The sequence below is a fragment of the Falco cherrug genome, chromosome 15 (genome assembly GCF_023634085.1).
Source record: "Falco cherrug isolate bFalChe1 chromosome 15, bFalChe1.pri, whole genome shotgun sequence".
Lineage (NCBI taxonomy): Eukaryota > Metazoa > Chordata > Aves > Falconiformes > Falconidae > Falco > Falco cherrug.
Window position 1 is genome coordinate 22309344 of NC_073711.1, and position 26321 is coordinate 22335664.

The window sequence follows — 26321 nt, forward strand, 5'->3', positions numbered from 1 at the left end:
GTTTGGTTTTGACAGGTTCCTTTCCACCAGCACCGTCCCTGCACCACCGGCACTTTGCCGGAGGAATCGGCCCCAAGGCGGGTTTGAGGCTTTTCCATCCCTCCCTGTCTGGAAAGATAAACGCAAACCCTGGCCTTAAACTGAGCCCACACCTGGGAGAGATCAACAGGCTGCAGAGACACTCAGCTTTGTTTTGCTATCCTATCCTCAGTTATTGTGGCTAATTATTACCATAAATGCAAATATAGAGGGATGAGAATAAACACTCAGAAGGGGTGATGCACTGGAGAGAAGGACAATAAATCAAAAGGTTTGAAAGGAAGCTTTCATTCATCTTTGAAGCACCATGACGGTTTTGAGTTGTTAGCTTGCACTTTGGTTAGGAAGCGACTTTTGAAATTGAACAGAAAAGATACAATCTTAATATTTCATAAGATCTGCCAATACAAATATCTGCCAGCAGATACGTAAAATAATAGCTTTAAAAACAAGCAAAAGAATCACATGAAATTTTCTAAGGAGGGTGATGTCACCCCCCAACCAAGCTATATATTCTTTGTATTTGAAATTAAAACCGCATGAACTCTCCGTGCAAAGCTGGGTGAAACTCTGCTTTTTCAAGTATCCCCTTAGGGATGCTGGATATTATTTTATGGTTTTAATTTTAAAGTAATAAATAAATGTGATTGACTTGCCACCCAATACCACCAATTTGTGCAAATGCAATCTGTGCATATTAACACACAGGTAGTTGCCATATAAAATCTGTCAAAGCAGTCTGCCTATGCCTAGTGTTGCTGGAGCAGAAGAAAATCAGCGTTAGCTTCAGCTTCACAAGGAATTTCAGCTTAGAGAAGAGGAAAATCTGTCTCTGAGGTATTATCTCCCTTTCCAAACTTTCCTTCTGGCTGCACTGGGTCATAGGTTGTGGACTGTAAATTATACAGCAAAAATCAAACAGTCTTTTTCAATAAGGGAAGAAGAAAATCATGCAATGATTCATTATATGAAACGGTTCAAACTATGGCTTTCTCTTGCTTGCAATCGTGGGCAAATCGTTGAGATCCAAAAACCATTCCAAACCATCAAAATTAGCAAATAACCATCTGGCTTGGTGGCTCAACACCTCCTGTGGCCATAAATTCAAATCCCAGTAACATTAGCAGGGGATTTGCTCTGAAAAACAAGCTCTGTCCTCGAGTAATGTAAAAACAAGGTGAGATGGGGAAGGCTTGTGGGCGAACTGCGGCTCAGGGTGGAGCTGGCTCCGGCCGAGCATCTGTTGGATTGCAGCAGGGAATGGGACTCCTGGCTTGTCAGGAGCATCCCCTCCTCAACTCTCAGTGCCTCATCGCGTGGTTGGTGCGCCCAAGCCCTTTGCCAGGGTCTGCCACCCTCACCCAGCACCATTCCCGTGGCATTTCTCCATCCTCCTCCTCTGTCCTGGCTCCAAAACGCCATGCACACCCTTTGGGGTTCACCAGAGACATCGTGGAGATGGGCCGGAGCTTACTGGCTGTCATTCTCCATCTGAGGTCTCCAGGATCAAAGCAAGTCAAGTGTGTAGATGCTAGAGGAAAGGTCTTTCTGCCTGAAATGTAAAATCCTCCACTCTGGCCAGGGTTGTTATGATCTGCAGAGTTTTTCCATCCTTCTTTGGAGCTCAGGCTGCCGAATGGGAAGATTTGGAGGGGACAACACAGGTTTCGTGGTTACGTGCGATACATTAATCTTAGCTCCTTGTCTTGCATATCTTTTTTTTAGGTAAGCTGGAATTTAAAATTGAGAGTATGGAGATGACATCCCTGAGAAGCCTTGTCACCAGGTAGAACAGACGCTGGCAGCAGCCCTGAAACCCTCAGAACCGCTGCGTCTCTGGGCACCACGGCCCTGGGACCTCAGATCAGGCCCTTCCCCTGGAGCATCTCCTGCATGAACACCCTGCCCTGCCAGTCTTAGCCAGGGGGCTGAGCTATGCTTATAGCTCACACACAAAAAATCTGCGTCTCTCTAACCCTCAAGACCTGGAACTAGCAGCTGAGTCTGATTTTGGCTCTGCAGCAAGTTTTATCCATCGAAAAATTGTGTAATTTTTGCACATCTGGTTGTATTTGGGGGTGATATTGCCTTTCAGTGCTGCGCAAGTCTGTCTGTGCCTATTAGTTACCAGAGTAAATAGCCCCTCTGTCTGCAGAGCAGCGCTGTGGGGAAGCTGGTGGGCATTTTACATTGAAAAATAATTGGTAATTCATTAGCAATCCCATGTTCGAAGGTTTAGGATGGAGCCTGGCATTGAACCAAGCGACAGGGCAGGTTTTGCTTCTCCTATGGTAGGGCTACCAAAGGCAGATGGTTGGACGGCCTCTGTGCTGCCGGGAAAAGTAGTTTGGGTTGAAAAAACACCCTTTAGAAAATGCATCTTATCCCCAGAACACAAACCATACCCCATACCACTGACAATGAGTGGTCTTGAACCTTCTATATTTTTCAGATCACCAAAGCCCCGCGGATGTTCCCTGGAGCCGACGACCGCAGCAGATGCTCCAACCCTGGAGCAGCGTGGCAGGAGCTGCACCAGCCCCAGCCCAAAGCTGCAGCCCCTCAGGGGTCACCCGTGGGCTCCCACGCACTTGGACTTGGCTCTTCCCTCCGCTGTCTCTTCCTCCTGGGACCGGTGGGCTCGTAGCAGGTAGCACATGCAGGGGCAGGGGAGTTTGTATAAGCTGTAGGGAGAGGGACTATATTTTGTTTTCTGGATTTCTGCCTATGTTCATGTGTCTGCTCACTTTTATTGTCCCACATTCCACAAACTTAAAGCACTTCCGTGTTGAACAGAATTCATCCAGTCCACGGAAAAACAGGGTAAAGCTCAGCACCGACGACACCAAATGCTCCTGCCTGTGCGCATCCTCCCATTCCTGATGCCGACCTACCCCGGAAAGAGCGCGTTCAGCGAACAATGAGGGATCACGAGGGCTTCAGCTGCTGCACCGCTTTGCTGGGCAGAGAAGAGCTCCAGTCTTTCCTTTAACCTACTTCCACGACGGGTTTTGTTAGTGTGGTTCATCTGGCCCTACCCAGACGTGGGGTGGGGAGCCAGCGGGGAGCTGCACCGGTGCCACTGCCACCCTCCCAGCATCTCAGAGGAGAGCGATGCTCAGAGCAGGAGCATCCCACCCAGAGCTGGGAGCAGGAGGTGCTTGCCCAGCAAAGAAAGCCGGCAGACGGGAACCCTCCCGCTCACTGGGTAGCTCCCACCAGGGCTCAATTAGCTGTGGATGATGAATCCCAGTTGCCTGGGAGAGATCGTTTCCCCCTCTGAAAGGCCAGCCATGGCTCTAAGGCTGCTTGCAGACGCGCAGCCATCCGTACCATGGCATTGCCTGGCCCAGCTCAATGTGGTTTGTGTTAGCCTGTCTGGGCAGCTGGAGTTTGGAGGTAAGAGGACTGAAAAATGTGTTATCCTCTAATTGTTATAATGCAGGTTATAGCCACGAGATAAGGAGTGTATCTGTGCTCCACCGGTTTGTAAGGAATAATTATTCAAAATGCAGCACTGGGATCTTTTCCCCCGTAATTTATAACATTGATAAAATGCAAGTAGGAGGTTTAGTAAAAATTAATACAAAAAAAAAAAAAAAGCGCTCATCTTTGTGGCTGGCAAATATAGTTGAATGATAGAAAAAGCAGTATGAGCTCTGTGACTCGGTCACTGGGCTGGGCTGTGGGGCCGTGGCGTTTATGGCTGGTTCTGGGGAAGGCGTTTGCTTTCCTGCAGATTTCTGATGGTTCTTGTATGTGTGAACAAACCCTGGTTTGGAAACTATCTTGGTTTGTTTACTTTCACAAAAATCAAGAACACATTGAAAATAATTTGCAAGGCAAAAAGAAAAGCCTTAATTTACCAAGGACTCTGTTCAATGAATAATATTAAGTATCTTCTACTACCGGGAAACTTGCAAACCTCATGCTGGGATTTTGCATGTGCCGGAGCCGGCACTGCTGCAGGGAGCTCTCGGACAGTTTCTCAGTCATTAAGTTATGTAGAGTTTTAAGTTTAAAGGAAGAAAGTTAAGTTAAAAACCTGTAACGCTTTCTGGCTTGGCCTCTGTGCCTACAATTACATCTCAGTTCACTGCAGTCAAGTGGGGTTGAAGGAAAACTATTATTTTTTTTACTTTCAGTGGTTTGTTTCCCTTCTCATGCATCTTGGCTTTTCCTCTCTGTCTGTCAGCCAGGCCCTCCTCCCCTTCTGCTGCAGGTTTAAAAGCAAGGAGGGGAAAATACGGTTGGGTTTTATTATTAAAGGCAAAATAAACTGGCAAAAAATTCAAGGGGAAAGTAGAACAACCTCAATCTTTTCAATTAAGAGTTTTATATGTATTAATTTTTAAAACTAAAGTGAGGGGGATCGACTTGAGTCTGCCTGTGAGTCTACTGCCTCATGTCATCACAACAGTTACACCACAGCTTATGAAAACAAACTGAAAAATATACTTAACAATAGTCCCACTGTTTACCATTTGTTCAATTATTTGCCTTCGGTGGGTTTGGGTTTGGGTGCAGCTTGTGCAAAACTTGCACAAAAACGGTTGTGCTGGTGCAGCCCTTGCACACGTAGATCGGTCCAGCTTTGGATTGATGCAAATGGCAAAGCCAATAACCAGGTCCAGCGATGGTGTATCATTAAGGGAGGGGGGTTCCCTTAGCTGTGTCTCCCACCACCCAGCCATCTCCTGGCCTGTCTTGGATGTTTCCGCAAATAATTCAGAGAAAAGGTTAAAAGCAGCAGCTCATACAAGGTAACCTTGCTGGGAAAAAAGCCTTTTCGCTCTCATATTGAATTAGGAAATAATTTTGCAGACGGCTGGTGGGCGGGGAGGAAAGTCAGTGCTGTTCAGCATCAGCCCTTACACCCAGCTCCATCCTTTGGATGCCTTTTGGAGGCAGCAAAAGAAACCAGTTCCCAACCCTGGCAGTGCCTGCCTTGACACTAGGGGAGCTTTCAGCCTTCCTAAGTATTTTCCCTCTCTTACAGAGTGAATCTCTGGCCACTGCACAGCCCAACCCCAGCAGGGAGATGGCGGGCGGGTTTGGTAGGGGTAATACAGGATACTCAGCCTTTACGCTGTGGGATACACAAATTGTCTGAAGAATCCGCTGAATCCAGCATCTGTTTCTGAGGGCTGCTGGATGCAGGGAGATGGACTTGCTCAGATTTAAATAGCAAAAAGCATCAGATAAAGATGTGAATCCAAGGCTCATCATGCAATAAATATTATGTGTTATATCACATTGCATTACATGCAACACGTTTACAATAGCATTATAATCAGGTTGTGATGACAACTTCTACCTCTTTGTCTCGTGCCGGCTGGAAGCTTCTCCTCCAAAATCCAGGAGATTACTCCAGCAACAAATGTGAATTATCCCTAATGTTCCAGGACCTTTGAAACCAATGGGAGCTCTGGCAGTGATTTCTGTGCAATCAGGATTTTGCACTACACGAACAAAGGTATCGAAACCTGGCTTGCATGCAGAACACAAAGCACAAGCGATCCAGCAGTAATTTGTTTGAGGATGAAATATTTCTTGCCCCACTTGAAAAAAGCCCTACAGCAACAGAACAGGAGGAAGAAAGCGTTCACAATTAACCCCAGCTCAAAAAGCCCACTGCAAATGAAGAAGTTTTTAAAATTCCATTCAGATCTTTTTTTAAAAAAAAGGCATATCAGTTTACATTTATAATGTTGGTATCATCCAGTACTTTAAATCAAATTATAGCTGTATCAGGCTGCTTAACAATGTTTCTTTTTAATTAAGTTTACTAGTCCCACATGCATTTTAAAAAAAAATAAATTAAACAAACTTAATTAAATTACATGACAGGGGTTAGGTAAGACAGCTAAAAGCCCAGCAAGAATACAAGGACTGATAAATCCTTTTGGATATACTCACGTTTGGCACTTTTCCTAAACCCTGTAGCCTTGCGGACAACCTGGTGAAGGTGGCATCGCCTGCCCGTGTACCGCGGCACCCACCGTGCTGTCCGCCTGCAGCGGTGTCCAGAGCCCTCTCCCTTAGCTAAGGCGCTCCCCCTTGTATACGTTTTCCAATCCTGCTTTCACAGAGAGTTTAAACAGCTCAGGAAGCTTCTCAAAAAGCTGAGCATCCATGAATTTCCATTAATTTCCCACGTTGCAGAGGGATAAGCAGTGCATCAGGCTTGGGCAAAGAGCTGCCTGACTTGGGGACCCTCTTGCTGGACAAGCCCCAGTGGTGGAAGCTCCTGGGGGTCCCCGGGGCATCACACCCCCTGCAGCAGTCAGGGCACAAGGAGAGCTTGGGGATTTCAAGTGCCTTCCGTGGGGGCCAGAATCCAGCCCCATTGGGGTTTTGGTTTTATTTGATTGAAGAAGCCTCACCGAAATCAGGGGGTTTGTGGTGGTGTTTGCAGAAACTCCTTATTTTCACGGGAAGCAAAAGGTTCTTGTGCTGTGTAGCAACTACCAAGAAACAGGCAATTGCATTTTTACTGAGAAAATGTTAATAAAAAAGTACAGGATGAAGGAAAAGGAAGTGAAACGGGTGGGCAGTGGACTGCACGTGCAGACCTGGAGGAATTTCTGCTTTTCTCAGCTTCTCTGAGCACACATCCCAGGGAGATGCTCCATGAGCTGGGATAAGCTCCCACGAGGGCACGCACAGTGAGAGCATCTCATCGCTTCCATTTTTCTGGTGCAAATAGCACAAAAATATCCAGAGTGTCTATCTTTAAAAGATAAAAAGATTGCCGCGAGGATGGCAGCTGGAACTTATTGCAGTGGGGAAAGCCCTGGTGCTTGCACAGCACCTTTCCAAGGAAGCACGAGATACAGCTGATAGCATCGGCCTGAATTTGCACCCTGAATAACCCACGGTCACAGTAAGATTACCGGGGATTTTTATAGGGGTTAAAATCGAATAATCTCATCGAGGGAGAGCAAAGCAGCAAATCCCCCTGTCTCCAGCCCTGCGGGAAGCACGGCAATGGGAGCAGATGAGCGTAATGCTGTGCATGGCCACCAAAAAGCCTCGCGGAGCTGTGGGGTCCGGATCATCCCTAAAACAAATTTGACATCCCCATGAAGACAGACAGCCATCACGGTGCGCAGAGAACAGCCTTTTGGTCCTCTCCATAATTTCCCCGACTCCGAGGGCTCTGCATCTGGGGCTGCAAGGATGAAGTCAGCCCCGGAGCCGCTATGGGCTGGAAATGATTTCACCGAGCTGCAATGCAGATGGATTAATTCCAGTACTGTAAAGTCAACATGGTTGAACACTGGCTACATCACAGTCTTCATTACTGTGGTCTGGATCGGGTTTTGATGAAGTAATTTCCCTTGGGTTTAGCACTTAGAAAACATATAGGGCGTCCTTCTTGGATTTGCCTGAAGAGCGGTGCCCCCCCCTCCCATCCACCCCAAATTGGCCTTTATCAGTTGCACATGGACCCCTGCGATTCGGAGGGCTTTCAAACAAGGCCCGTATGGTCTGTGGCACACGATGCCCAAACAGTCGGACACATGAAATGAGATGCAGTTTGGGTGCATACGATGGATGTTATTAATAACAAATAATATAACACTCCAAGGCAGTATCTTCAAATGCAGGGAGACACGCGATGAGCGCGGGTTAGCAATTCCTCCATCCTCCATAACCAAATCGACTCCCACAGAGCTCTGTGTTAGGATTTTGGACACCAGGAAGCCAACGCTCATCATCCTGCTCAACCTACGGTTTCCAAGAGTCCTTCAAGCAGAGTAGATGTTTATTTTGTCATTTTTTTCTTAGCTGTAAACTGGAATTGTATATTTGTGCAATTTGTTTCCTTGGGAAGTAGTTGTGCAAATGTCACTGAGTTCTGCCTGGGCACCAGGCTCCGCTCCCAGCGGTGGCATCTCTCTGACACTCTCCTCGCGAGCCGCCCAGTGACATGCAGCTCTGCCTCCTTCGCTGGGCACCAGGGCCTGGGTGAAGGATACTTCCAGGGGCTAATAACGGGGTCCCCCGATCCAGTATTCATCTGTTCACTTCCAAAGACCTCTTCCTGTCACAGCTTGATGCGGAAGGCCAGCACCCAGGTCCGGGTTTGCTGGCAGGGGGCAGAAAATGCTCGTGACAGGAGAAACCAAAGATGCTCAGTGCTTTAAACCATAAAAGAGAACTTCGGCTGCAAATGGGAAGCGACACATCAGGGAGTTTTCCTCTGCATCTCACAAGTCCTCCTTCCCAGCTCGTGGCAGGGAAGGACAAGGCATGCAATACAGTGAGGTCCATGCAAGGGGATCAGCAAACATTTTTCCTCTCTTTTGACTTCAGTAGAGGTCGCGCGGAGCCCTCCGACACGCTCACCCTGCAGCTTTAGCCAGCAGCCCATAAGGCTTTCTGAGCACACTTTATAGTGCGATAAATCTCTGTAATGAACTGGCAACAATAAACAAAACTATGGAAACACAGAAAAATGCTACAATGCTGATGTAAAGCGCTGTGCACCCGTCCACATGCCACCACCTTACAGCGGGCGGTATTGCAGGGGCAGAAGCTCGGGGGGAAGCCGTGCTGGAGCTGTGCGCTGCGCCGAGCGTCCCCGAGCCGGTGGCTCTTGGCCAGGCACACTGGGGTGGACACCAGCTTTTCTGATAATAAAAATTAGAAGTATATATGGTTAGACTGAAGCAAAAGCAATTTGTGCATGGTCACAAGTAAGCAGTCTGAATGACTCAACATCATTCTTCTTAGTTATTTTCCTGCAGAAATAATATTCTGGGGAGGGGAGGTGGCAGGCAGGTCAGTGGGAAGAGATTTGCTCGCATTTAAGCTGAAATCCCTGTATTTTAATTCTTAGTAATCTTTCTAACCAGGAATTCAACCTTGAATACTACTCCACTAAATAAGCTCGTTGCTTCATTGAGGTAATTTTTATTTTTGATGTAAAGCTCATTGCCAGCCAGTCTCGGGGCTTCCAGCGCCAGTCAGCATTGCTCTCTGCCACCCAGAGAGGACAGAGCCAGGCTGTTGCCATCCCCCTGCGCCGGGGGGTGTGTGCCGTATGGATTCCACCTCTTGCCCACGGGTGTTTCACCCATGCCAGGTCCTTGTGTGCCATTTCTGTTATCTGCACCGCAGTCGAAGCTCCGGTTTTGTTGTGGGGCTGAATGAGACCCCCTCAAAAGGCACAGGCTGCTGCTGCCATTTATTTGCCGCCCATGCAGAGTGGGGAACAAAAAGCAGGGGCATGGTGCAGCCGCTGGAATGCCCGATGGCTGCAGCCGCCCGCCAGCTGTCCCTGGGACATGCACCCCTGCTGCTGTAATGGCTTTTTCCATCTCTAATGAGAAGCAGCGGCAGAAGCGGCTCCACGTGTCCATACAACCGTGGGTCGGCAATGCCCAAGATCCCCTCGGACACTCCTGCCTCCAGCACATCTTCTCTGCAAGCTCTGTCCTTCCAGCTCGCCCCTTGCCATCCCGCTCCGTAACGCTGCTGGGGGTGGCAGTGGGTGCCAGGGCTGGTGACAGCTGGCTGGCAGCACCGCTCCGGGCTGCTGGGGGGCTGGCGTGGGGCTGGGGGTGCTGGCGCTGGGGTGGGCGTACTGGTGCTGGGGTGGGGCTGCTGGGCACTGGGGTTAGGGGCCTGCTAACATTGGGGTGTGGGGGTGCTGACACCAGGGCTTGGGGGTGGTTACACTGGAGTTTGGGGGTGCTGACACTGGGATTAGGGGGTGCTAACAGCAGGGTTTGGGAGTGCTGACACGGGGCTTTAGGGGTGATATCATCAGGTTGTGGGGGTGCTAACACTGGAGTTTGGGGGTGCTGACACTGGGATTAGGGGGTGCTAACAGCAGGGTTTGGGAGTGCTGACACGGGGCTTTAGGGGTGATACCATCAGGTTGTGGGGGTGCTAACACTGGAGTTTGGGGGTGCTGGCATGGGTGTTCGGGGATGTTAACACCAGGGTTTGGGGGATGCTAGCTCATGGGTTTCAGGGATGCTGGCTCAGGGGTTTGGGGGTGCTAACACAAGGCTGTAGGGTGGTGCCAGCACCACGCACATTTTGGGACAGTCGAGTTTTTTATCACACACCTCATAAAACATCACCGCTGGGATCCAAGTCTCCTGCCTGCCATCTTGAGGCAAGACCGTGCTTTTCTTTACCTCCCAGTCCTGCGGGAGAGCAGCTTCCCTGCAGCATCTCACACGTTTTGCTGCATCTGAGACTCGGTCTGTGTTCCGTGATGCTCGTTGCTCGTGAGGTTTAACGTGAGCGCTCCCCGGCGCAGGCGAGCAGGGCCGGAGGGGCAGCGTGGTGGATGGTGATACAACCCACGCTGGTTGCCGTTGGCTGGTGAACGCTATTTTTCTATGAATCCCCAAGACCGCATGTGCAGCCCGTCCTGCTGAGCCGAGTGGAAGCAGCACCTCAGTTGGGTTATTTTTATGATCAGAAAAAAAAGATTTCTTTCTCCCTGTTTTCTTTTGCGGGTGCTCTCCAGAGTGATAACATGGAATTTCCTCTGAAATTCGAGCAGGGTGAAGGAAATTAATTTTCTCTCTCTTCCCCCCCCTCGCATATAGAAATTATTTCATATGCCTGAGACAAAGTGCCTTAATAGGTAGACCTGCAAGCTTTAAATTTAAACAAGATCATCTCAGCAGTGCCATTGCCATCGCTGGCACGGAGTGAGGAGGAGGCGGCTGTGCCGATGTGGTTCTGCAGAGGAAGGGAAGCTCTCGTGGTGACGGGTGGCAGGGACAGACCTGGGGCTGGGCTCGCTTCTTTGCAGTTTCTGCACCGAATAGTTTTACTGGAAAATATAGAAAAATAAATTGCATTCCTGAAGCATGAAGGTGAAAGGTTTACCTCTAAGAGTTGGTGACTACCTAGGTATATTTAACACCAGTTATTATTTAAATCACATTATCTAAACCAATCAGTAAGATACTGCTCTTAAATCATGTATTTTACGCCACGCAATAGAAAATCACAGGGAAAAGAAAATAGTCCTGATTTAATTCCCAAAGCGAGTGATTTAGTACTTTTGCAAGCAGAGGGAGGGAGGTGCGTTAAAAGAATGACGGTAACGGGAGGGTGAGTTCAGGCACAGCAACCACGGCAATGCTGGCTGCGGCGCGGCTGCTCTCAGCTCTCAGGGCCGGGTTTGTACAGCGGCTTCTGCTGTACGCTGAAATACTCCAAGACATTCTTTCACATCGGTACCATCTACACTATTCGGTTTAATAGAAAACAAAGGGAGGGAACGTGGGGCCGGTGGTGGAGGGTCGGCCTGAGCTGCAGCCGGCCAGGGGAGCTGGGATGCGGCTGGGAGTGGGTGGCTCATTCTTCCCCCTCCTCCTCCTCCCTCATTCCTTCAGTCAAAATTCAGTGAAATGTTTGGGGGTTAATTGCCTGTTCTTTTTTTAAACATCAGCAACTTTTATTGTTTTTCATGTTAAACTGCAATATCCTCATTCATCAAATTATATTAACAGTAAGTGCTTGGAGCTTCAAGCGATAAAAATGGTGATCATTATTGCCCAGATTTTTCCTAAAAGTACATTCATGTTGTGGACCTTTTAGGCCAGTTCTTCTCTTTCTATTTAAAATTATTTAAATTTATTCATTTAAATTATATGATTAATTGAAAGTATATATTTTCTCCCTCTCCCCATCCTTATTTTATGTCTTTTTCTTACTGATTCCAGGTTTGCTCGTGTAAATTAGAGTTAACTCCATTAAATTTAATCAGTCAAACAAAAATTACCATGAAACCCCCGTAGGACCAACCTGGATTTTGCCTGCCTTTTCCTCTAAAGCCGTATTGATTATTGCAGTAGGCTGGAGGAGGTGAAGTGGCATCAGTTTTGGGTTATATTTGTCCCAAATCAGTCACCTACCCTAATATTACATGTTGAGGCTCTGTCAGAGGTGGCCACTGACCAGCAAACACCATCACTTGCTTCTTGATTTTTTTAATTTAATGCATTTCTTTTCTTTTCTTTTCTTTTCCTTATGCTATAGCCAGTTCTCCTGCTGCCCTGGGAAAGCTTGCTTCACCCACTGCAACCCATGTCCAAACCGACTGGAGCTGCGCAGAGAAAGGCGATACGAGGCGCGTGGGTTTCCCGACATATAGTTTCCTCTTTTTTGTTTTCTTTGTCGATCCAACTCCCCGCACCGAGGGGCAGGGCAGGCAGGGCTGCGGTCAGGGGCAGGAGATGGGAATCTACCTCTGCCTTCTCCAAAGTGCTCAGCCCCAAGAATAAAATGAAAAAATACAGTATTTCCATGTCCTGGCAAAATTCCCCCGCTCCCTTTTTTGTGTTTTCCTTCAAAAACCAGTTAATGTTTCACAAAAATAGCCACTCCCGAGGAAACATAAATAATTTACCTTTTTTCCCATATTTTTTTTAAAAATTAAACTAATAGAAAATGTTTCCATTTGTCAAATCCCTGACACAGAGCAGCTGATTTGTAGGAATTTAAGTTATGGTTTATTTACCAAGTACTCAACACTCCACGAGCCACTTGTCCTGGCAGCCTGCGCCAGCCAGGGACGCTCCACCAGCATCTCCCCAGGGTTCACGCTGCAGGAAAAAATCCCAACGGGGCTATTGCAAGATTTCCTCTAGATTTTAATCATCAGCTCTTCAAAACTTCAAGCTCTTAACTCCCACATTTGCATCTTCGGAGCTGCAGGGAAGGAACGGTCGGGGCACAGGCAGCTTAATAGCTTAAGTACATAGAAAATGTCAGGATGTGCAAGATGCAGAGCCTGCTAAGTTGCCTTGGCTTTGTGCCCCAGTAAAAAGGTTTTTCCTTTCATGGCCTTTCACAATACCACAATTTTTTTCTCCTGAATTGAGCCCTGAAAGCAGTAACTCTAGACAGGGCAAAATTTTCCAGTCCCAGAGCCCTTTGCCTGCCCTTTGACAGCTTCCCTGTTATTTTTGCCCTACAACGAAATATTTTTGAACTGATGAGAACAGAACACCCACTTCTGCTGGGATCTGAAAAATTTTATTTCACAAAGTGAAGCAGACCCTGGTATTCCAGTTATGGACCCAAAACCCGGGAAGGCACATGAGCATCAGGCTTCCTCCTGCACCAATAAACGGTGATAAAAATCCATCTGCTAGGAGAGCAAGGATCACAGTGGGGTCTGCTGATAAAAAAAGTATCAGGTTTTCACTAATTTCTGGGCAGAAACAATTGTTTCAAATACTTGGTATGTGAATTATTTTACTCTTTGCCGATGTGTGTTTTTGGCAACAGGAAAACAGGAAACCAGCTTGGAAAATATTAGCGAAATGGAAACCGAGATCGTAAAGTATTTCGGTCTGGAGAGCTTTCGATTTTCCAATATGCGAACGCAGCAGAAGCAGAACTGTAAACCAATTAAAGGCAATTTAATTTAAGAGGCTTCTCACGGAGGGAAGAGATCTGGCATGTATATGGTGATGCAGTGAGCAGCGAAGACAACACAACCCCCAGCACCTGCGGAGGTTATTGCTAACAGAGATGGCGTGGGGATTCGATGCAGATGTGTCCCGGCATCCGCCTCCTGCCCTTCATCTGCGGATATAAAAGATGGTCCAGTCATGTCATGTTCTTCCTTAATTATTAGGGAATTTGAGGCAGGTTTTTAATTGTATCGCTAGATATTTTGGAAAGGTTTGGATTTAGGGCTGAGTCCTGCTTGGCCGAGGTGGGATTTTATGCCATACACAGTCTATGCACCAGCCCATGGCAGCATCCAGCCTACCACGGGGGAACACTCTCTGACAGCAAACGGGAATAGAATATTTTTTAAAAAAAAAACCACAATAAAAAGGATAGAACAGGGAAATAAAAGGAGTTTGTGGATTTGCTCCATTTGTATGCACTGGTGAGACTTCACAGCACAAACCAGAGGTGCTGGACTCGTGCTGCCCCGCAAGCAAGCAGCCCTGGAGAATATTCCTCACGTGCCTTCTCTCTTCCTCACTTCTCTGATGACTGAAACATAATTAAAGCAAAATAAACTCCTGTTCACAGCTCTGCTGTCCATTCGCATGCAGAAGGATGCAGATGGGCTGACTTCACTCGTGTTTCTGGTCGGCTTCTTGGCGACGTGATTTCCGTGCCACCTCCTGGGTGTCTGTAACACCCCAGGGAGCTGCAGCAGAGCCAGGAGGGTCGGGCTGGGCTTTGCCATTCCCGTGTGAGCCCTGGCCAGGGCTGCCCCGGTGATTTACTGCTCATCTCACACCCTCGAGAACCTTCCCTGGACCCAAACACCCTTTTGTCAGGATTTGTTCCCCTTCTCTTCAAAATTCTTCTAGCTGTAACAGCTCCCCAGCTGAAACATCACTCTTGTGTTTTTTCCTACTCAGAGTCCTTGCAGAGACTTCTTTTTCCCCGTCGGCACTTACAGCCCACTTTGCATCCTGAGAACGCACCAACAAATTGCTTCCACACTACACCCCAACTTCAAAAATTGTGCAGTACAAGGGTTAACCAACTTAAACGTTTAAAGAGTCATGAAATGGACTGTTTCCGCTTCCCATCTGGCTTTTATCAATTTTAAGTCGGTTTCAGAAGTACTGCTACACAATCAAAACACACAATCTCCCTAGTCAGATAATTCAATTTTATAAATGAATTACTTATGTGCCTATAAGTAAATACATTCCTAGGCAGGGAGATATTGACTGCTGTCAATGATATAATGAAGTCCAGGGGAAGCGGCTGTGGCTGAAGCACCGGCCCCTCGGCGACATCCTTCTGGGGTGCAGTGGGATGTGGGTGGAAAGGAGGGCTGCCCAGAAGGGTGGGACACCTTGAGCCACCACTGAGGACCATAGTGTGGACCATAAGCAATGTCATGGACATGAGGAGAGGATGGACTTGACGATGTTTGTGATTTGCAGTATCTGAGGGGAAATGTGTTGAAAGAGATAGGTGAAAGGGAGACACAGAGCTCCTGCTGAGGGGGTGCAGAAGGTCCCAGCCTTCCCATGCAGGCATGTCCCCTTCACCCATGCTGTTTTAGCCCCACCTTGTCCAACAGCATGGTAAAAAAAGGTAAAAAACTGCTCTTAGATATATCAAACCTCATGCAAGAAGACCTGATGCTGCAGGAAATTATTCTCCAGTTATTGCATTTTGGCGCATGGGGTCTTTAGCTAATGCTTACCTTGTCCCGGTACAGAAGTAGGCACAAACACACAACTACGCATCCCAGTTTAGTGGCGATCCAGCCTGATGGCACCCACTTCAGGTATCTCAGCAAAATGTTACACAAAGGAAAATACACACTCATGGCACCAAGTGCACCCTGGGGTAAGGGAATCTGTGAGGATCCTCTGATGGCTCTGCATCTTGGGCATGGGTCTCGATCAGGTGGGCCGTGGATTTCTGCTTTCCTTCTATTTTCATTGCTTTGTTTAGTGATGAGCTAGGAGTGTGACAAAGCCTCCATTGGGCTGGGAGCGAGGAAGGTTTTCGGATGGGGAACTGGTCCTGCCCTGATGGCCAGGGCAGAGGATGGATCCCAGCTGAATCAGGGCACAACTTTTAAAGTGCAAATATTTTGTGGTTGACAAGAAAATGGCAACTCCTTGGGGGTAAAGTAACAGTTGAAGCATGGTTTTGTTTCTACTTGCTCTCCAGCAGCTTGAGACTGAGGTCTGATGAGGCAGGAAAGGTTGGCAGTTCCAGCTTTTCATGTTTTACGACCAGTTTTGGTGAGTATGAACATTACATTTAAACTAAAGCTGATCCCAGTTCCTGGCATTCCTCAGTTCCCCATCACCCTGGGGTCCCTGTTCCCTTTCTTGTGGCACAACTGGAAAATATGACTGAAGGCAGCTTGGACTTGGACTGAAGTAGCCCAGGGTGAGTGGTGCCACTCAGCCATCCGCCAGAAATCCTGCCAGCAGTCCTAAAGGAGGTTGTGCTCTGCTCGTGGTGAGCCCCGGGGAGCTGCAGGTTTCTCTCTGTTCCTCCACCACAAATGGTCCCATGGCAAACCAGCCCAACCCAGAGGAATGCAAGCTGCAGAGGTGAAGAATGAGTTGGATCACAGGGACCACCTGGGGTAGGCAGGAGCTGGGGTTTGTCTTGTCTTTCGAAGGCCTGTTTAATAGCAGCTAGGTCATTGCACTACGTCTCTGGAGGAAGGGCTGCCACGAGCTCAAGCTGGTGCTGCCAAGACCTCGTATAGAGTTTCCCACTCTGGATGTGCACCTACTTGGACCAAATCTTCACCTTTTCAGTTATTTCCCTTTTCTGCAGCAGCGATTTGACACCATCTGAGCAGCCCTGGCTGACAGGATTGTTTCATTGGGAGCTTTGTGTGGTTTTCTGCTGGTGCTTCATCCACATCAGAGGCAGCACGCAGGATTTTTTAAACCCTTCGCAAGCCCCTGCAGCTAAAAGCGGGGTTGTGCTGTGAAGATCCATACCATAAGCTGTAACACATTCTTGAGAAATGTGGGGCTCTGCTGAGCAGCAGCATGCAAGCACGTCTCCTGTGAAGCAATGGCAGACCATGACCTGGCAATAAGATTTGCATCCCACTCAGAATAGACCAAAATGAACCCCATCACCAGTCCAGCAGGGCTCTGGAGCACGTGGGGTGCTGGGTTTTGCATGGATGCTCACTTCCAGTACCAGTTTCAGCTATGGAAATGGGCTCCTGTTGCTTGTACGTGCTCTTCTCCATCGTTTTGTCCTGGTCTCCAAAGCAGCTGGAAGGAGGAGAAGCAATGGAGTCTTGCAGCAAAATCCACATGGAAGTGACCACACAGCAGCGTGAGGCTCCCTGCAGAAATAGCTCCCAAAGAGGTGGAATAATTTGCTGGTTTAACCACCCTGGCTTGGGAGAGTTCCCTATGCTAGCTGAGAAAAGCAGCTACTGCTCTGCTGCGTCCTCAGGTCCTCTCTGCAGGTTGGGAGGACCAGGGCAGGTCCATCCCTAATCCAAGGGCAAACTGACCTTGAGGTTGCTGCAGCCAGGCACATCCTCTCCCTCCCAGCAAATCTAGCACATTTCTGCATAATAATGCAATAAATCTTCTTTGCTGAGAGGGGCTGGGAGCAAGGGTGATGTTTGCTCTCTTACGGGGCGAGTCAATTGCTAAATAAATAGAGTGTTGAAAGCCTGGAGAAATTTGGAGACAGGTCTTCAAAAGGACAATTTTAGGGGGTACAAATTGTAACCAAAAATCTGCATTCGCATTCTGCATCTGCAGATAATTGTAAGCATCTGTAGCGCCAAGTTTGAGAGTGGGCGGGAACAAGATAGGCAAGGGTAAAAACACACGGGCACGCTCCACCGGATCCGTGTCCGAGGTGTAAAGGTTTGGACACCGCCGGGATGCTGCGTGTGCCGGGGAAAAGCCACCACCACAAGTACTCGGTAAAGTGCTAGGCAAATGTATGCCTCAAAGGAAATATGAAGAATACTTAATTGAAGTAAGTAATTAAGTGAAATTAATAAAATAAAATACTAAAGTAAAATGAAATGGAATTAAATGAAATTAAAATAACAAACCTAAACTAAACAATTTTGTTTTAAATACAAACTCCAGGTGGGCTTCAATGCTGTGCAGCAGACTTGTAGCACTTCCTTTCCTAATCCTCTTTTACCTTAGAGGGAATCGACCTGCCAGAAAACGCAGAAATCCACACTACTTTGATCTTTTGAAAAGGACTTCTGCCTCCTCATCTTAAAAATGCCAAATCAAGAATCCATTTTCTCTTTTGCTCCTTCTTTTGGTGCTGGCAAAAAATCTTTGATGCTCAAGTCCTGTTTTTCCATCTGAGAAGCTCCATGGGCGCTGACAGCTGACAGGCATTTTTACAGCCATTATGCATTTGGAGGGTAATATGCATATTTTGGCACTTTCCCTTAGGAGGGAACTGAAGCAAGGTCTTGCCAATAGCCCACTAAATTACACCTCTAAAGACATTTTTTCTTCTGCCTTGTGATGGTGAGATTCTTTTATTATAATGTTGCAGGAAAACCTGGCAGAAGTACAGTTCAACATTGCCTGAAGAACAGCTTCCGAGCAATCAGCTCTCTGCAAAGTTCAGGAGGTCCTTATTTTCCTGGGGGAAGTGCTTTAATCAAGATTAATTTTTTCCAGTTTTCAGTAATCGGAGCTCTTCCTGAGTTTTCCTCAACTCTCCTTTAGGATGAAATTATCAAATTTCCATGGCAATTAGCAGAGAAAGTTTGAGCAGAAAGATCGTTTTGTACAATGGATGGCAGGGGACAAGTGACATTAGGTTGGAAGATCTGCATGAGGGGGTCTCTGTGTGATGTTGTCCCATAAAATGTGTCGCTCCGCAACACACAATTTTTATCCGAGGTGTAGCTGACCTCCTGGTGCTCACAAAAATCTCAGTCCTGCTCTCCCAATGTGTGATCCCTCGATATGACAGAGAAGGATTAGCAGAAGCAAGCGACTTTGACCTGGATTTCGCTTTAGCTGAATAGCTGCCAAATCTCCTTTGCCTTAAAGCCACCCCGTGGCAAAGCCCTGGTGCCAGCCACCTGCGTGGGGTGAGCTTTGCAGGTGCCGTGGAGCAGCCAGGGTGCACAGCCCGGCCTCAGCCGCAGCCACCACTGTCTCCCCGAGGTGGGAGTGGGTGCTCGGAGACATGGGGCTGCAGCCCACTGCCGCGGGGCTGCCGGGCGCCGTGCTCCGAAGGACCTCTCTGCTGACTCGGGGGCTGAATGTCCCTTGTGGATGGACCCAAAACAGTGGATCATCTGCCACGTGCCCCCTGAGGGAGAGCACGCCGAGCTCTGCAGCAGCAGCAGAAGAGGGGACTGGGGGAAATGGGGAAAGGAGTAAAGGGAAGAAAAAGTACCGATTCACAGAGGTTTGCACCGAAGCAAAGGAGACATTTCAGTTCTGTGCTTCACGGTTCCTGGGTGTAAATTATTACTTGTGAGAACCTGGAGAGTCCCGGGGGCTGTGAAACAGCTCAGGAACCCCAGGAAGCTCATGAGCCACCTGGACATGTGAGCTCCAAAATGCCATCAATTACCCGCTCCATTTCTAAGTTTTGGTCAGGCTGAGGAGGCAGCAGCACCGGCATGGTGCACAGCAGCGAGTAACCTTGCTGAGCTCACAGCCGCCACCCGGCTGGCTGACTTACGCCTGGAAGCAACAGACACAGTTGGGATCCCGGCATCAGGTCACATCTCAGTGGCTGTTTTCAGAAAATATGGGAGAAAAAAGAAGAGTCACTAATCTGTAGTTCCATGCCAGAGCCTCAGGTGGGAAAAGACGAGGTCGGGCTTCTCTGGGCTTTGCTTTGCCTGGCAGGGAGACAAAGCCGAAGCAGCGCAGGGGAAGGGTGGCTGCAGAGCTGGTGCAGGGGCTGCAGGAAGGCAGAGCACTTTCCACAGCTGCCTTCCCGCTGTGGTCCCGCTGATGTATATTAAATATAGCTAACAGATCGGCAGGGTGATTTCTCTCCCTGCCGGGCTCTATCCCAGCCAAGCCCGAGAACACCCATTACCCTCCCTGCTCCTCTGCCTGCTTCAAAACAGGGTTTAAGCCATCCCTAGTCCGCAAGGCCCGCTGAGCGGCGGCGGTGTGCGCAGGACGGCGGGGAGGGGAGGGAAGGAGAGGGGAGGCTTTCCTGGGGCTGCAGCTGTGCAGCTGATGAAGTGATAGCAGGGAGGCAGTCGTCCAGAAATAATGCAGACACCAGGTGAGGAAGGAGGACAGGGCAGCCCGAGGAGGTACCTGCCCACAGTTCAAACATGACACCTCTTCCTACTCTGCCCTGGGGAGCAGGCAGGGATGCTAAGTGCTTCAGATTGCCAGTGATGGCCCAGGAAAGCAACAAGACTGCACCAGCCAGTGCCCACATGCCGTCCCCTCAAACCAAATGCCCCTCCAACACCAGCAGGGACTGACCCCTGCCCCGAGCAGCCCTGTCCTCCATGGCAGATGGCAAGGAGGTTTAAAACACAGGCATTCATCCAAAGCCCAGGGAAACACCCTCTAATTCTGTTCTATGGCTCAGCCACTCATTTCTTCTGAAGCTGATGAATAAACACGACTGAAATATTTAGCAGAGGCAGCTACAGGAGCGTGGGTTTTCAAAACGTGGTGCTTCGGTGAGGCTTGGGTCCTGCTTGTACCCTGCGGTCCTCAGCAGCGGCAGCACCGCCCCGGCCCTGCAGCTCCCTACGGAAGAAGCAGCAGGAGGAGACTGTGGTTCTGTTCCCTTGCGTGATGCAGCATCTGGAAAGGGGGGCAACTGCTGTTACATGACGAGCAAGCCATGGAGTGCGGCTTAGGAGCTGAGAGGGAGGGTAAAGAGCAGAGTAACTCAGCGTGTACTGCACTGTTAGAAAATATATTCAAGAAAAAAGCCCTGCAGAGCCATCCGCTCAGGACATCAGGCATTTTCTCTCTGAAAGACATTTCAAAATAATAACTTTTTAAATTTAAGTTACACTTGCATTTTGCACTGTATTAAATGCCTAGAAAGGGCTTCTCATGTCTTTTTCCCTTGCCTTGGAGGAAATGGTGTCCCCTGCCTCAGGAGCCACCTGCAGATGCAGCCCCAGCCCATTGTGGGTCTCCCCAGCCATATGAAAGACATCATCCCTCCTCTGCCTTCAGCTCAGGATTGTGTTACCCTGTAGTAATTCACTTACAGTTAGCAAACGATAAATCCTTGCACAGTTAGTTGAGAAATCAGGGCTAAGAAGGATGGAAGTGTATTATTAAATCCAAATGGCTCTATAGCCCAAGCCTCCCTTATTCACTTCATAGCAAAATTAACAATATTACAGGGTATGATAAACTGCAGTGCTGTAATAGCTGTTCCCTAAGTACACCTTAAATAAAGTGATCACTTTTTCAGTGAGGTTTTTAGCCTGACGTTAACTGGATGTTAGAAGAAAAGAAATCTTTAGTATTTTTCTTCCATTTCAGTACAGATCCTTCAAGCCCTGTCCTTTTCTGTTCAGGGTGGCTGGTGGCAGGATGGTGGCTTTGGAGTGAGCCTGGGGCTGCCCCTGACATGGGTCTGAATCAGGGCTTTGCAGAGCAATTTGGAGTAGGGAGCTGCAATATCTGTAGCAAAAGAAATATTTTAAAAGCTGAATTTCAGACAACAACACTAGCTTTAAGATAGGCTCAACCGGCATTTTGCAGGTGGGACCGTGGGTCCTTGAGCATCTAGATGCAGGATGCTCAGAGGCATCATCTCAATTTCTCGTGGCCAGGAAGAGAGGTGTGAACTGTCCCTTGGTGGGTGGGTTTCTCTCAGCCAGCATCACAGTCTGGTGAGCTGCTGCCATCCGTGATTTATCATACAGAACAGAGGAGAGAGGAAAGCCACTAAATCCTGACATTTGCCCCTTTTTATCAGACATTTGTGCTGGATTATGACTTTCTGTTTATCTCCCAGCTGAGCTGCTGGCTGTATCATGACACAGTAACGTTATCTGTTCGGCCTTTGCAAAAATAGCCTGGGTTCAGGTCAGCACGAAGACAAGAGTATTTTGGCCTTTGCTTTGCGGGGAAATGAAGGCACAAGGGTGAAAACTCAGTGACTATGTTGGCTCTGACTTGCAGTGAAAATGGGTATATTTGCCTGACCTGTTCATCCCCATCTATGCTCACATTTTAGTATTTTAGCCATACAGATACAATCAGTTCCCTCAACCTGGATGACTTCTTTAGAGGCTGAGGGTCTGTCAGGAGCACAGTGCAGCCCCCAGGAAACATCAGGGCTCCTGGCAGGGTACCACCAACTGGGACCTGAAGCTCACTGTCCCCAGGGAGGCTTGAAATGAAGCCCAGTGCCTGAGGTCTGCCAACCTGCCATTCGTTTCTCCCTCCTTAGGGTTCCCTGTTCCTCCCCACTTGCCTCCTTACCCCCATACTGGGTACTCATTTCTGAGTGGGTTTGTCTTAGCAAGAGGTGATGGCATATGGTCACTGGCTTCCATGTGCTGTAGCTTCAGGAGAAGCATCCTAAGACTTATTTCATAGAAACTTAAATTGAAAAATGGAAAAATGAAAAATAGAAAACCACACCTTTTTTTTTTTTTTTTTTTTATCTGCAATTTGGGTGTGAGCTGCTTTGTTGTTTTGGTGAATGCATGATTTCCTCAGCATGACAGCAGTGCTTCAGGGGAAAAAAAAAAAAAGTACGAAAACACTAATTGGACTTTCTCAAAGGTGCAAAGGCAAACAAGAAAGATGGAGACGATGCCAGGGAGCTACTGTACAACAGGTGAAGCCTGCACAGGGGAAACCGGATTTGTTTATCTGCTTGCTTGGTGTTTCTTTTGTCAACGTGGATATCACATACAGAAGATCAGGTTTCAGATGGGTTTTCTGGGGTAAGGAGCTCACAGGGTTTGTGGCCGGTGTCATGTAGCGCTGGCCTCCCACAAGGCAAAACCCGAGCACTGCCACCCTCCTGGTTCCAGGACAAGGCTCATGTTGAGAACAGATGTGGTGAGGACATGGGACACCAGCACTGTATTTCTCCATCAGCATGGAGAGAACAAAGACAACTCCTTGAGCCAGGTCAGGTAACACCACACAGCGGGGAAGTTAATAAAATGTGTTCAGCAGGAGAAAGAGCTCATATTTGTTACATGATTACTGGAAAAACAGAGCACATCCCAGGCATGGATTTGACTACCCCACACCACAGAAGGTTTGTCCACCTGTTTTCAATGAAGAAATGGGGCACGGAGAGGTGGAGTGACCTACCCAAGGTGGCAGAGGTGTACATCCCAGACCTGAGCACCAGCGTGTCTGTAATAGCTTTCTTCCACAATGCTGGAGAGAGAAAGAAAAAGTATGAGCTGGCTCTTTGCTTCTATATTTTTGTGAAATATTCTAGCTCTGCTGACCTGTCATGAACAAAAAATGGGGATCAAGGAGACCTGCCCTGTAAGACCCCACCTTCCTGCCCAGATTTTGATCTATGCCCAGTTCAGACTTGCTATGAGGTTTCCAAGGACTTGGGTAACTTTTTCAGATCTGTTTTTGCCAGCCTCTCTGTCTTTTGGCTTGGCTCGTGTCCAGAAGGAGTCACAATGAAGCCACTGGATAGAGTATGTGTTTCCAAGGATAATCATGAGAAGATGGGATGGAAAGTTTTTTTGCCAACTTTTGGCATAAGTAGCCCGTATCTGCAGCCTGTGGAGCTCGCCCTCGGCTCTGACGTGGCAAGGTGTTCTGATGCACGCATACACTGTGCAAGGAATTTTACTTGCATCAGAAATCCCGGTGACTTTAGTGGGTCATTCTGCATGAGCAAAGCCGTCTGCATAAACAAATGATTGCAGATTTGGGATTTCACCGAGGTCGTAGCAGGTATTCCCGGATTTCTGGGAATCGGGTTCAATCCTGATGTTGTGACATCCATAGTGAGCGAGTCACATAGTGACGGAGTCATATAATGGCTGATGCCACTCCAGGATGTTTTTCATAGGAAACACCCATATTGCGGGTTGATGCACATGGTGTTGGATTTTCTGTCTGTAAGTCTTTGCTTTGTGCAGCTCCATCCTGCAGACCGCTGGCCCACACCTGGCCAAGCCCCTGAGCATGTGAATTATCGAAATATATAGTATAGTCCATCTCTGTTCAGCAAAGCACTGAGGCACATGCTTAATTTTTAGCTTAACTCACAGGGCTGTATCTTAAATCAGTGGGACATTCAATCAGTGGGATTTTTTCCTTCCCAAGGACTGTAGGGTCAGAATTTAATACGGAAAGTCACGGGGATTTTTCCTAAAGACTAAGTTTATAAAAATGAATTTTATAGCATTGTTTTCAAACTTATTAACTGTGTCATACTGTTATTGCCTCCAGTCATTTTTTTAGAAAACAAATAAACAGCAAGTATTTGTCAGTCTCAGCAATAAACTATAGTGGCAGCAAACTTAATCTGGTGTTAATTAGGCTTGTGGAAAACTAAATCAAGCATCAGAAACCACAGATTATTTTAGGCTTCCTCTAGCATAAACACAAAGGCTTGAGGATCCATAACATATTATTTTTGTTGACAGTTTTCCACTTTTCCCCCAATTTATTTCACATATCTGATAGGCTGCTCCTTGATTGCTTTTAGCTCTGTCTTCTTTTGGCCTCAGTGTGGCAGTTTGTTAATCCTTCCTATTTTTGTGTATTTAAGCAGGATTACAAACTTCAAATACATTGTAAAAGGAACCTGTATACAATCTTTCAAAATCATTTAAGTGGGCCAATGACAGAAGTACCAGCCTTGCAAGTAAATACAGAACATTTCGGAAATCATTCCCAGTGTTTATTTATAAGCCATTTTTAATTACTCAGCAGGAATGAATGAAAGAACTAGAAAATGGAGAACGACAGAGGGTTTTGCATTAAGTTACAACTCAGGAGAACAAGGGAGTGATCGCCATGCTTTCAAGTCTAGATAATTTTGGTGTGTAATTAAGCCCTGCTGGTTTATCGACAATCTAATAAAATTAAACTGCACACTATTTTGCAAATAGCATAGGGATCTCTTGAAAAGCTCCACACAGCACAGAGAAATAGTGGACGTCTCCACCCAGGGAAAAGCAAGTAAAGAAGCCAGGTAAATTTTAGATTTAGATCAGATATTAGGAAGAAATTCTTCCCTGTGAGGGCAGCGCTGGCAGAGGCTGCCCAGAGCAGCTGTGGGTGCCCCATCCCTGGGGGTGCTCAGGGCCAGGCTGGACGGGGCTGGGGGCAACCTGGGCTGGTGGGAGGTGTCCCTGCCCCTGGCGGGGGTTGGGGCTCGGGGGGCTGTCAGCTCCCTCCCAGCCCAAACCAGGCTGTGATGCTATGACGTCAATGGCAGAAAACTCACTAAAAGATGAATTTAGGGCCATAAAGGTTAAGAAAGGCAGGGCAGAGCTTGGAAGCTCACTCAGACACAGACCCAAGAGGAGGGTGCTCATGCCACCCTCAGCGCCTGCCTGAGGATGCTGCAGCATGGTCCAGCACCACTGCACCCGCACGCCCGGCTCCCTGCTACAGCTGCCCATGGTGCTACCAGAAGGTGGTGGTATACCAGCACCGTGCCAACTCATGTGAGATTGCAAACAGCAGGGATTTAAGACAGACAAATGTGAAGGCAGCTGGTGTAGTGACAGCCCCAAGCGGAGGCAGGACAGTGGGGACACAGCAGATTCCCGGGCGGGGTTCGAACTCGGGCAGCGTGTAGCTGAGCAACAAAATTGCAGGAGGTGAAAAGAGCGTGCCGAGTACTCCCTAATCCATATGAAACAGAAACCAGGAAGCTTCAGAGAGGGACTGCAAATAAAACAGAGCTGTCAGTATTTTCGTCAGCAACCGTTGGGCTGCTGAGCTGTAAGGTGGTTGGGATTTCTTCAAACTACTTCCCAAGCTTCAGCCTACAAAGCGATTCTTGCACCCGTGGCTGGAATTTGTTGCAGGTGCCACTCATTGAAGGCCCATCCCGTCAGCAAGTTTTTGTCTGGGAAGGGCCACTAGTGTGGTACTTCAAAATAAATACAGACAGGGCAGTTATTCAGGGCTTGCAGAGCTCCCAGGCATTGGCTGAAGGTTTCCCAGCAATTTGGCGATGCTGAGACCCCAAGATGGGGACAGTGACCATTGCAGAAGAGAGTTTGAGCAAGGTTGGGGTGGTGGATTTCCCCCAGATGTGGCCCCCCTGCCCTAAGAGGAAAGACATCCCTTTGGAAAGGCCCTGACCATTCCCAAAATCAAACCGGAGTGTTTTGTGAATTGATCCCAGGTCCAAAGTGATGGAGTGGGCACATGACGTGTTGGTATATGTCAAAGCATCCCTGGAACCTCTGTCTCTGCAGCCCAGCAACAAACAAGACATGGTACATAGCGTCACAGGAATTCAAGGATCAGTAAACAGGTAAAATGCATATAAAATTCCAGTTGCCACAAGACTGATGAATAATTTATTAGTAACAAATAAAATAAAAATAAAAAAGTGAAAGAAACTCAACTTAATTTCTAAAAAAAACAGCTCAGCAGACGAAGATGAAGATCAACATGTTCCCAGCAAGCATAAGACCAGCCCATAAAGACTTGTCCTGACCATTAAGGCACAAGGATGGGAAATCTCTTACAGATGATGGTGGTTTACTCAACAGCTTGAACACATTCCTTGCCTCATTATTCAGCAGCAAAGACAAAGATCAACCTGTCTCAGTCGAGCTGATGTGCTGTGGAGGCAGAAGGAGCAAAGTTCTTCATGAGCTGCTGGGAGAAGCACGTTCCAGTACG

General features: G+C 47.9%; 1 long non-coding RNA gene across 3 annotated transcripts in view; it reads right to left on the minus strand.

Moving 5' to 3' along the window:
• The window catches only part of LOC129737418 (uncharacterized), a 35724-nt gene that overhangs the window by 5998 nt on the left and 3405 nt on the right, over window positions 1-26321 (minus strand). For 2 of the 3 annotated variants that reach the window (XR_008735254.1, XR_008735252.1), the window contains 2 exons: window positions 5959-26321; window positions 4280-5613 (listed from right to left, as the gene is read on the minus strand). This is a non-coding gene — a long non-coding RNA (uncharacterized LOC129737418). Of the gene's footprint in view, window positions 1-4279; window positions 5614-5958 lie in introns of those variants that run through there. The other variant, XR_008735253.1, reaches the window with a different exon arrangement.